The sequence below is a fragment of the Aulonocara stuartgranti genome (assembly GCF_965226115.1).
Source record: "Aulonocara stuartgranti genome assembly, chromosome: 23".
NCBI lineage: Eukaryota > Metazoa > Chordata > Actinopteri > Cichliformes > Cichlidae > Aulonocara > Aulonocara stuartgranti.
The window spans coordinates 19348442-19360671 of record NC_138958.1 but is presented as its reverse complement, the minus strand read 5'-3'; the positions used below and the strand labels follow the sequence as shown (position 1 = coordinate 19360671).

At 39.8% G+C, this 12230-nt stretch overlaps 1 long non-coding RNA gene across 1 annotated transcript; it reads right to left on the bottom strand.

The window, feature by feature from the left end:
• Positions 1-3176: 3176 nt before the first annotated feature.
• Positions 3177-7382, bottom strand: LOC309700829. Its single transcript, XR_014274772.1, has 4 exons — positions 7212-7382; positions 4755-4853; positions 4452-4558; positions 3177-3734 (listed from the first exon to the last, which is right to left on the bottom strand). It is a non-coding gene; the product is annotated as an uncharacterized lncRNA (long non-coding RNA).
• Between the last annotated feature and the right edge of the window lie 4848 nt (positions 7383-12230).

Sequence of the window (12230 nt, the reverse complement as noted above, 5' to 3'; positions counted from 1 at the left end):
GGAAAAACTCTCTTGCACTTGTTCTCTTCTCCTAACTCCAACACACACATGTCCACACAGCGAGAAGGTCACAGGAGGAAAACTATCACACAGGAAAGACAGGTTACACAAAATCACAAGTCTCGCAGAAGAGCTGAGAGGATCACTAACATGTCTCGCACAACCATCCAGCGACGAGAAGGTGTGCATCCCGTCCTTAAATGGTAGGCACATAATGGCACATAACAGCGAACAGGTGTGTGGGCCAAGGGCGAGAGCCCGCAGTGAGCTCCGCCCAGGCAGAGCGGCGAAGGAGAGAGAGCAACACAAAACACATGTAGCCTTGTGGGGCCGGCTGGGCAGACAAGGGGACCATGACAGTGTGTTTGTTTTTCTGTGTGACGTTTGAGTGTCTTAGCGTTTGTCTCTTTGATTAGTAACTTCCTGCTTTACTTTGGGAGTGAGTTTTCTCCTGTGTGTGCATGACTCATTTGATTTGTACAAACATTGATCAGTGCTTAATGTGTTTGAGTTGTGCAGCAGCAGCTGTTGGCTCTACTAATGTTAAATGAATAAATAACCATATATGACAGCAGTAATGACGAAGACTGAGCAGTACATGATGAGGAGCTGATGCTCTGATGTGGAGCTGCTCTGCTGCTGATGGTCTGACTCAGCGGATGAGAGCAATCTGTGAAAAAAGAACAACAAAATGATCTGAAAGATAGATGGTGCATATATAGATACGTGTGTATACTTCCCACATGAAATAACTTCCTTTATTTATTGCTTTATTGATACAGTCTTCATCAGTGGTTGTTAGTTACCATAAACATATGTCAGTGTTTTTCTTCTTTTTCTTTGCTTCTGTAGTTTTCAGTATTAAAGTACAAAGCCTTGTCTTTACCTGAGACTTTGAATTGGGTGTAGATCTCCATGTACCAGTATATGTCTGGTGTCTGATATGAGCAGGTTAGAGTGACCTCTGACCCCAGCCCTGCTCTGACCTGGGTCACCTTCTCGGCCTCTGCACAGAGCAGAACCACCAACAGGATCATCCACAGGAGAACCATGATCAGCTTCAGCAACCACAACAAGACGGAGTTGTCTGAAAGCAGCTCAGCTCTGATGGACTCTGGCGTCCTCTACACTTCCTGTCGCAAATGCTGACTTCAGCCGATATGACACCTGATAAAATACCACAAGTACCTCACAGGAAGTCCAACTTGTGGACCTTCACTGTGAACGCTGCTGGATGGGTTAATATGAGAGACTTTCTGTTGCTTTGTGATGAATTTTATTTATGGCACTGCCCGTACGGGACAATGTGTTGAATTTAACACTAACAAAGTCAATGTAGGTGTTATTAATTTTGAGCATTAATGGAACACAACTGGACGGTGGCAGCTTGTCCACTGAGACACAGAAAGAGGAACAAGTTGGAGAGAAAAATATTTTTAATGAAGTCAGTTCAGTAGTCTTTGTCAAATATCAGAGTGATGTACGAAATAAACATCTGTTTGGAAAGAATGACTTATTTTTATTGGAATCCTATTAAAATGTCTCAGCAGTGACCCCTACAGGCAAGTGTAGCTATAGAACGTGTTCTTCCTGTATGTTGAAACAAATATATACAGTGTGATTGTAAATTAATTTACTCATTTATTTCAGGTATGTTCAGGTGTTGTCATTTGTACAGTTTGTTTGAAAGAAGACTTGTTTTTGGTTCTACATCTGTTTGATGGGGTGATTTTAATTCTGGAAGCATGAAGCTCTTTCCAATAACACCAAAGTCAAAACCTCCCAGTTAATAAATAATAGATGAATATTTAAATGACACAAAAGCGTTTTTACATGTCACAGAAGCTGTGTAATTTTACAATCCATCCACTCAAAAAAGGGTTCAATCAATTTCAGTGATTTTCTTTAATTTAATCATATTTATCTAAATTGAATCCAGTTGCCTAAGTAACCATGTAGAGTGGGATGCAAAAGTTTGGGCAACCTTGTTAATAGTCATTATTTTCCTGTATTAATCATTGGTTGTTACAATAGAAAATGTCAGTTAAATATATCATATAGGACAGCGGTCCCCAACCTTTTTTGAAAACCATACATTTCACACCTGAGCCTCAACTCTCCCGGCCCGGTACCAAACGACTCATGGACCGGGACCGGTCCGAGGCCCGGGGGTTGGGGACCGCTGATATAGGAGACACACACAGTGATCTTTGAGAAGTGAAATGAAGTTTATTGGATTTACAGAAAGTGTGCAATAATTGTTTAAACAAAATCAGGCAGGTGCATAAATTTGGGCACTGTTGTCATTTTATTGATTTCAAAACCTTTAGAACTAATTATTGGAACTCAAATTGGCTTGGTAAGCTCAGGGACCCCTGACCTACATACACAGGTGAATCCAATAATGAGAAAGAGTATTTAAGGGGGTCAATTGTAAGTTTCCCACCTCTTTTAATTTTCTCTGAGGTGTAGCTTCAGAGTATCGTAGTTAGTAGAGTAGTTCAATATGATATATTTAACTGAAACTTTTTATTGTAGCAACCAACAATATATACAGGAAAACAATGACTATTACCAAGGTTGCATCCCACTGTAAAGCATTTCCTCATATGTCACATGTCAATCTATTCTTTATTTCACTCTCATCTGTAATAATTTCACTCGCTAACTTTCAAATTAAACACCAGTTATTTTTGCTCATTCTTACTTGAACTGGTGGAAAGTTATTCATCACCTATTGCCACTGGCTGATGCATCACTTCCTGTGTGGACGCAGGAGAGATCGGCTACACAGACATCTTGAATCAGGATGTCTGATTGTGTGGTAGGCTGCTGGACAATGTGGGTAAAAGCAGATGAACAGTCAAAGCTGAATGATTCATGTATTCCAGTAATTCTTTTAAAAAAAGTCTGAAATGCTAATTTAACTGAGTTTCCAGGGAGTAACAGAAAAGGAGGCCACTGGGCTTTAGAGCCGCCTCAGTGTGAGTAGTTGTTTCTCAGGAAAGTGTATAATTAACTCAGGAAATCACTTCCTTTTTCACGCTTTGTTTTTACACTTTTAGACAAGCGTTGGACAAAAGAAGTATTTGTGCTAACAGAATTGTTAGCTAACTTACAGATACATAATATTATACTGCTTTAAAAACTACAAATGCTACTTCAATTACCCACAATCCTGTTTATTAGAGCTGCTTTTAGTACAACCGCAAAAATAGTCTTTAATGTATGTATTGCTAAGCAGTTTACATGCAATTCTATACGTACTACTACAAATACAATATGCTGTTGACATTACTGTTGACATTATATATGTTTGTACTTCAGTCGCTATAGTTAGTCATGTGATACTGTTATAAATAGTGCTACCACATCCACTTAGTGCCTTGTGGATGCAGCCCTTAAAGTTTCAGACATGCTTTCAATTTTTAGCTTAATAGGTTTCAGACTCTCTTAAGCTGCACTTCACATGTTCAAAGGGTTCCAGCTGACACTTGAAGCACATCACATTTTTATATGAAGTTTTACATCATAAGTACGCAGCTGTTTTCTTACAATCCTGATAATACACAAAATGTCAATTTATGTCCTGCAGTAGACAAAAATGCATGAAAATGTATTTTGGGGGTTAAATGTGAAACAATTCAAATTGTCCACAAAAGCAACATCTTTCAGCTTACGGGTAAAGAAGTCTTTCAGTGAGCTTTTGCCCGTTGGGACTGGATCACCTTGTTCTGAAATAAAACACAAGCAATGAATACGGAGAAGAAGCAGTACAGTGGTGGAACTTTAAACAGTGGTAGTGTTGGTGCTGTAGTATTAGCAGTAGTTGCTGCTGTAGTATTAGCAGTAGCAAACATAGAACAGTTATCAGAGATTAGGGTGGATGTGGCTCAGCTTATACAATACGTCATTAAACTGCCCACATATCAGAGAGTACACATTTCACTCAGGGTGTACATGTAACAATTACTAAGTGAGACAAAAAAAAATGCTGTATGAATATGTTTGAATGGAGAAACCCAGTGGTCTCAACTGTTAGCTTGTCCTTCAAATGTTGATTTGTCCCATTTTGAAACCTTGAAGTGATTATTCTCACTCTTGTCTCTGTTTTTGTTTGTTTGTTTTTAATGGAGCTAGAAGTGACCACTGTAAACTCATCAGGAAAATGTTAACTGAGCTCAGAGATCAAGTGAGGAATAATTTCATAGGTCGAAAACAGGTTAATTTTCTCATAGAGATTTCTATAAAATCATATTTTTAACCATAGGTGTTAAAAGCAAAAGGATCAATGTTATAAAATTTCTTTTGCATCTTTATTACACAATTTACTTTTAGATTTAACTATTACTACTACACTAACTATTACTATCAGGTCTTCTACAGTACTAGTTTTTGAACATTAGCGGTCACAGTATCAGTTTTATCGATGAGAGCAGTGGTTTGTTTACCTGCGCAGCCCTCAGTGTGTCTGTGTTCTCATAGATGTGAAGTGAAACATTATTCTTCTGGATCCTTCTGGATTTTCTCTTCAAACACAACACTGTAAAAACAGCACCTGCAACAGACCACTGAGTCACGTCACCATCAAACTCACAATTACACAAGATGTGTGGACTGGTCTGATAAATGTTTCTCAGTCCCTTTACTTTAGTGTGATTATGTTCATTAGAAAAATGACCAGGCTTCAGATAAACACTTATAGATTTGGTAGAGAGTCTGTTCAAGTGTCTTATCTATGATGGCTCACTTACCCAGTATTACAAAGACAACAACAGTAACAGAGACACAGATGATGATGAGCTGACTGAGTCTGCAGTCGATTTGGGGGTCGGTGATGTTTAGGGTGACATCTGACAAAAAAAGAGGAAAGATGAGCTGAGAAACTGTTAGATTCACAAGTCATGACCTTTCTTTGCGTTTTCACTAGATTAAAGCTCACACTTTAAAACTGTTTTTGAACTTTATTATTATTTAGAAGTGATCAACTATAAGCGTCAATAGCTAGCAAACAGTTTTGTAAAGCAGTGGATATGTACGCGTTATGTTTGTTTTTCTTGCTCATCAGGTTCAGATGATTGAGAGGTCTCATTGTCATTCTCACAGTGCACTGGAAGTTTTCATTTTTAAGTGTGCATGGTGAAGTGTTTTATTTTTAATTACCATCTTTTTTAAAGTTAAACAGGTCTTTAGTTTTTTTTGTAACCAGATGTAACCAGATAAAGTGCAAATGAAACTAACCAGTGAGATTCAAAGACACAGCATCCAAACACGAGACAACTTCTTGGTTGGTAAACTTGTTACGTTATTTATTATCTCCTGTCCTAAAGTGGACTCAATCACCACCAACAACACCAAGGACACCTTGAGAGAATTTACTTTTTGTTTTTTAAAAGAGAGAAAATAGCTATGTGTACACATCGCATGCTAGACGCTTCCTTGAATTTGTGGTGAAAGTGAGTGTCACCAAATCAAGTGTTAGATATGTTCAGATCAACTACTTTGACCTTTAAAGTGGAAAGCTTAGAAAAGACAAAAAAAGTAGTAGATGTGATAAACTGTGGATTCAGTAAATTTCCAGATGAGTGAATTCTGTTTAATTTTAGGACTTACTTTTTTTTTTTTTTAGAATAATTATGTGTGTTTATTTACAATATGTTCACTGACTGCAGCATCTACACTGTTGGATGTTGACACTTCAAATCTATGTTAATGAGTACTTTCTCTCATCAACATAGAAGGTAAGCACAGTAAAATGGAGATGACTTTTCCATCAGTAACACACCATCAGCTACGTATGCATATGCACATGTGTGTATTACCATTGATGCACCCTTTCCACTTACATAATAAATGAATTGGACCCTGAACTGGTTCCAAATTTAACCCGCTGAGTGTAACAGACAGATGCAAAAGAGCTGCACATTAAAATTTTTAGAATATTTGTTTAATCGGCTCACTCAGCGCAGCTTCCTGCTGGCTTGTTCCCTCGAAGAGCTGATATAAAATGCTAAGCTGGTAAAAACGTGTTCCCTCACTTGTTTATCACCAACAACCATTCCCATTTGTGCTGCTCAACGGTGTTCTGCAGGTTGGAGTTGAGAACAAATATTGATATTTAAAAATAACCATCCATCCATCCATCCATCCATCTTCAACCGCTTATCCGAGGCCGGGTCGTGGGGGCAGCAGCCTAAGCAAAGAGGCCCAGACCTCCCTCTCCCCAGCCACCTCCTCCAGCTTATCCGGGGGAATACCAAGGCGTTCCCAGGCCAGCCGAGAGATATAATCTCTCCAGCGTGTCCTGGGTCTTCCCCGGGGCCTCCTCCCGGTGGGACATGCCTGGAACACCTCACCCAGGAGGCGCCCAGGGGGCATCCTTGTCAGATGCCCGAACCACCTCAGCTGACTCCTTTCGATGTGGAGCAGCAGCGGCTCTACTCTGAGCCCCTCCCGGATGGCCGAACTTCTCACCCTATCTCTAAGGGAGAGGCCAGCCACCCTTCGGAGGAAGCTCATTTCCGCCGCTTGTATCCGCGATCTCGTTCTTTCGGCCACTACCCACAGCTCGTGGCCATAGGTGAGGGTAGGGACGTAGATCGACCGGTAAATTGAGAGCTTCGCTTTTACACTCAGCTCCCTCTTCACCACGATGGACCGGTGCAGCGTCCGCATTACAGCAGCTGCAGCCCCAATCCGTCTGTCGATCTCCGGCTCCCTTCTTCCATCACTCGCGAACAAGACCCCGAGATACTTGAACTCCTCCACTTGGGGCAGGAACTCATCCCCGACCCGGTTTAAAAATAACCTAACCACATAATGCAGTATTTTCATACACACAACAAGACCTCACATTCAACAGAAATAGAGGAAAATATTTCAGAAAGTGGCAAACAGAATGTTAACTCTGAGATGTGCTGATACAAAATGTAATGTACTGCAAAGAAATCCAGACCTAAACACCAGCGAGACGCAAAGAAAGCTGTTCAAATAAAATTAAAATCAGTCAATTTAAAAAAAAAAAAAAAAGCCCATGATGCGAGAATGAAGCTACTTCACACTGTGTTACTCCATACAGGACGTAATGTAAAACAAAACAAAAACTTTGCCACTTACTTGACACTGTCAGGTTTTTCAAAGTATGCTTTACCACTAACGGATCATGGGGCCTGAACAATAAATAATAAAGTTAAATAAACTCTGGCACTTACCTGAGATGACGCGGAAAGTCTCCACAAACTGAATGCTGCCTCCTCTCTTGATGCCACAGAAGTAAAGCCTGCAGTCCTCTGCTGTCAAGCTTTTAATCACGAGTTTGTTTCCCAGGATTAAAAATTTGGTTTCAAAACCAGGAGAGTAGTAGGTAGAGTCTGCTGAGGAAAAACTGCGACCGATACCTGCTCTGAACTGACTGTAGATCTCCATGTACCAGTATGGGTCTGATGTCTGATTGGAGCAGGTTAGAGTGATATTGGTCCCCAGCTCTCCTCCGACCTCGGTCACGTTCTCGGCCTCTGCACAGAGCAGAAGCACCAACAGGATCATCCACAGGAGAACCATGATCAGCTTCAGCATCCACAACAAGATGGAGTCGTCTGAAAGCAGCTCAGCTCTGATGGGACAGACAAAGAAGTGCTCTGTACTTCCTACTTTACATGGTGAGTTTGGCTGATGTCACATCTGAATTAAAAAAAAAAAGAAGAAAATAAAAACCACTGACACCTCAGAGGAAATGAAACCTTTTCAACCTTCAGTGAGCACTGTGCAGCTCAGGTTAACACTGCTTTTAAAGTTAATCTGACTCTAACACCTCTGTGCTGCTTCCTTCTGCTGCTCCCACTGACAGCAGTAAAACTACTTCATTTACTTGTACTTGAGCAAGAAAACATGAAAGCAAATGAACCAATCATAAAACTATCTTAATGACTGAGTCAGCTGTTGTCTGCTGTAGCCTGCTTTTCCTGTGATCAAAGTCTCTGTCTTGCACTCCCTTCCTGTTTATAAATGTTAGTGTTCTTAACAGATTCAGATTCTGACCATTACCTTATAATGATGATGAAGAAGATCATTTCTTTGTGAAACTAGTATCTTTGAAAATACTCCATTACAACTAGCACATCTGCCTCATTTAAGGATTTAACACCTCATCATATCTGAGAGAGAAATATGTGTGATATGCATTTATGATAACTGAACATCCACTTGTGGTGTTTGGGCTTTGACTGCACCAGTGTCTACAGGCAGAGAGACAGACCTGCTTAAACGTGATGTGGTTATAGCAGTTATTCAGCATTCACAGGATTGGTGGTGTGATTCTCCACTCATAGGTTCCTACACAGCTGAGTTATGATGCATTCATTCAGTTGCACCTGAAAACTCTCCGACATGTATTTCTGTTCTTTATGACAATCACTGATAAGATAAGATAAGATAAGATAAGATAAGATAAGATAAGATAAGATAAGATAAGATAGAACTTTATTAATCCCTCGGGTGGGTTCCTCTGGGAAATTCGATTTCCAAAAAAGCACAGCACCGACAGAAGTTACAGAGTTATACACACACACATATATATAAATACAGAGACAATATAAATAAAATATACGAAGGGGATAAATAGAATAAATAGGAATAAAAATAAAAATACAAGTGAATTGCACATTTCAAGTATTGAGTCTATTGCACCGTTGACTATTTACAAAAGTATTGCACAAAAGGTATTGCACAGTGAGGTGAAGAGGCACTACAGCTTAGTTGTTCCCTCCTTTGTCCTCCTGTTTCCCCTCCCTCTCCCCTCCAGAGAGGAGTTAAACAGTCTGATGGCGTGTGGGACAAAGGAGTTTTTAAGTCTGTTAGTTCTTGTCTTTGGGAGAAGCAACCTGTCACTGAACAGACTCTTCTGGTTGTTAATGGCCGTGTGCAGAGGATGCCTGGCATTGTCCATAATGTCCATCAGTTTCTTTAATGTCCTTTTCTCTGCCACTGTCACCAGAGTGTCCAGCTTCATGATGATACTGTGGGAATTTCAGTGAAAGTATTCAGATGAATTACACAATATTACTGTCATTCTTATGCATTATTATGATCTCAAATAGGAGCTGATAATGTGTGTTTGACTAAATCTCAAAAAAACTAAATATGCACTGATGTACAAAATTACACCAGGTGTTTTTTTTCTGAAACAGAAAGAAAAAGGTACTGAACTCACAGCTTTAACACAAACAACCGCAAAAGCAGCTATGTGCATCTTTCATCATTAACATCTCATAGGTTCATTTTTAGTTTTGTTAGCAGCTGTGATTTTAGCAATAGTAGCAGCTCTTACAACTGGAAACAAGAAGAAATACTCTAATAGCATCCATACTAATGTCACTGCTTCTACATGGTTTGCTTTGGTTTTGCTTTTGTTAAACCAATGATGCCACAGTGTCATAAGTGATGTATTATTGTTCATCTTGGTTGTAGTTACTTAATTTTAATACCTTTAATTTTATTTTGTGCCGATATGTTAAATATTTGAATTCTAGAGGTTTTATTTTCTTTGTATCATAACTGCGAATGCTGCAAATATCTGTAATGGAGTAGCTGTTGACTCTACTAATGATATTACACCCACCCACTATGAAAACAATGAGGGCGGTAATCAGGAAGGCTGGTCTTCTGCTGCTGCTGGTCTGAGTCAGTGCATGAAGTGATACCTGGAGACAGAACAACTGAGATAAGTTTAAGATGAACTGAAAATTTTAAATCATGAATAAAAGCAAGAAATTTCTGTCTCCAGCTGCCCTTTGACCTCGGTCACATCCTCTGCCTCTGCTCAGAGCAGAACCATCCACAGGTGAACAATGATCAGCTCCAGCAACAACAACAAGTCTGAGTCGTAGCTCAGCTCTGTGACTGACGGTGAAGTGTTCCACACTTCCTTCTTTACACGCTCGTTTTGGCTTTTTTTGATAAAACAGCAAACCACAAATACCAACTTTGTGAAAGCCATCTGCCTTTCCCTCTGCTGCCCTGCAGACACACTTACATAGGCTCATGGACTCCCTGCACGCACATTCACATCCAATCACTGTACTCTACAGACTTCTCCATTTATCTTCTTTTAATCTTTTCATTTATCTTTTTTTGTTTTACTTTATCACAGAGGGCACCACTGCAATTTTGTTATGTTATAGCAACATAATGACAATAAGTAAATCTTGTTTAGCAGAACTAACAGCAGGTCTAAAGTAGTGTGAAGTAAACTCTAAATAATCAAACACCAGAGCTGGTGGGCTTCAGCTGTTCAACAAAGATGATCTGATCAAGTGGCTCCATCTTGTGTCTCTAAGTTGCTTTTGCAGAAAAAACTCCTGAAACCTTAAATAAAAATGATAGTTGACACACAATCTGTAGTGTGGTAGTTTTCTTAATCAGCACTAAATTTGCTGTACCACTCGGACATTAGTCTGAGTCTATTTATAGAAAGATTTAAATCAAAATTTATGAAGTATTCGGTTCCACAGAAGGCCAAAAATGCACAAATGTAACCTGGAAACTGGAAGTCAGTTTTTAGTCCAAGGGAAGATGAACAGAAAATGATGCTCCTCATCCTTAAACACAGCACACAAGTACTCAGTACACTGTGACTATTATCAGTATTATTTTGGGGAGAAACGTTTCTCCCACTCTGAGAAAATGAGATTATTGCTCACTAAAATGACTTTATACATTGAAAATGGTTAACAGTAACTGGTGTCAGTGGTGTAGGCATCACTGACTTTTAGACCTTTAAAGTAAAAACTTTGTACTTACTGACTGAGTGAAAAGTGTCCACAAAGTGAAGTTTGCTGTTTGTCGTCATGCCATAGAGACAAAGCCTGCAGTTCTCTCCTGAAAGGTTTTCAGTGACAAGTTTCCCAAGATTAAAAAATTGGTTTCAAAATCAGGAGAGCAGTAAGAAGATCACACAAAAGACCACAGTTGATATGAGCTTTGAATTGACTGTAGATCTCCTCGAACATCCAGAATGAGATGGAGTCGTCTAAAAGCAGCTCAGTTCTGATATAACTGGCAGAGAAGCGCTGTTTTCTGTTTCCTGTGGTCATTTCATCTGATGTCACACTTGATAAAAAAGTCCTCCAAAATTACAAAGTGACTCACAGGAAGTCAAACTTGTGCAGCTCTAATTGGAGCTAAGATATTACTACTGTGCTAATACATAGCCTTTCAGCTGCTTTCTGCTGTTGGCTGATGAATTTAAGCTGTAATAAAATAACACAGTGAAGTGGTGTGACCATTTAACAAAAAAATGTCCACAAGGTTTACACCACCTCCCAAATCATTATGTAAATTATATTTAAGTGTCACAAAGATTAATATGTTTTCAATTAAACTCATGGATGGCATTGTGCCTCAGGGCTCTTTGGATCACTGAAATCAATCTCGGGCACCTATGATCATTATTTTGCCAGATGAGCCTATTTAAGGAAAAACTAATTAAGATGGATGTTCCACATCATTAAGCAGACCAGCATTTTCAAACAATAAGGGAAAGAAACCGGATCTCTCTGCTGCTGAAAAGAGTGAAACAGTTGAATACCTTGGATAAGAAATGAAAACCTTAAATATTTCACAAAAACTTAAGCGTGATCATTGTACCTTTAAGAGATTTGTTGCTGATTCACAGCACACGGGGTTCGTGCAGATAAAGGCTCCTGGACAAAGGTTTCTGTCAGACATACATCGGATTAAGACAGCAGCTGCTAATAGGCCATTAAGAAAGCAGCAAACAAATATTTGAAGCTGTTGGTGAGCCTGGAACCCCGTGAATGTCAAGATGTAGGATCCTCCAGAAACTTGCAGTTATGTGTAAGCCTTCTATTCAGCCACCCCTAACCAGTGCTCACAAGCAGAAACGGCTGCAGTGGACCCAGAACTACATGAAAACTAATTTTCAAACAGTCTTGTTCACTATTGAGTGCCGTGCAACCCTGGATGGTCCAGATGGATGGGTTAGGGTTGGTGGATAGTTGGTGGACAGCAACCATATTCCAAAAAGGCTGCGATGTCAGCAAGGAGGTGGTGGAGTCATGTTTTGAGTCAGAATCACGGGGGGGACAGCTGGCCGGCCCCTTTAGGATCCCTGAAGGTGTAAAAATGATCTCTGCAAAGTATGTGGAGTTTCTGACTGATCACTTTCTTCCATGGTAGAAAGAGAAGAACCGTGCTTTCTGCAAGGAAATCAT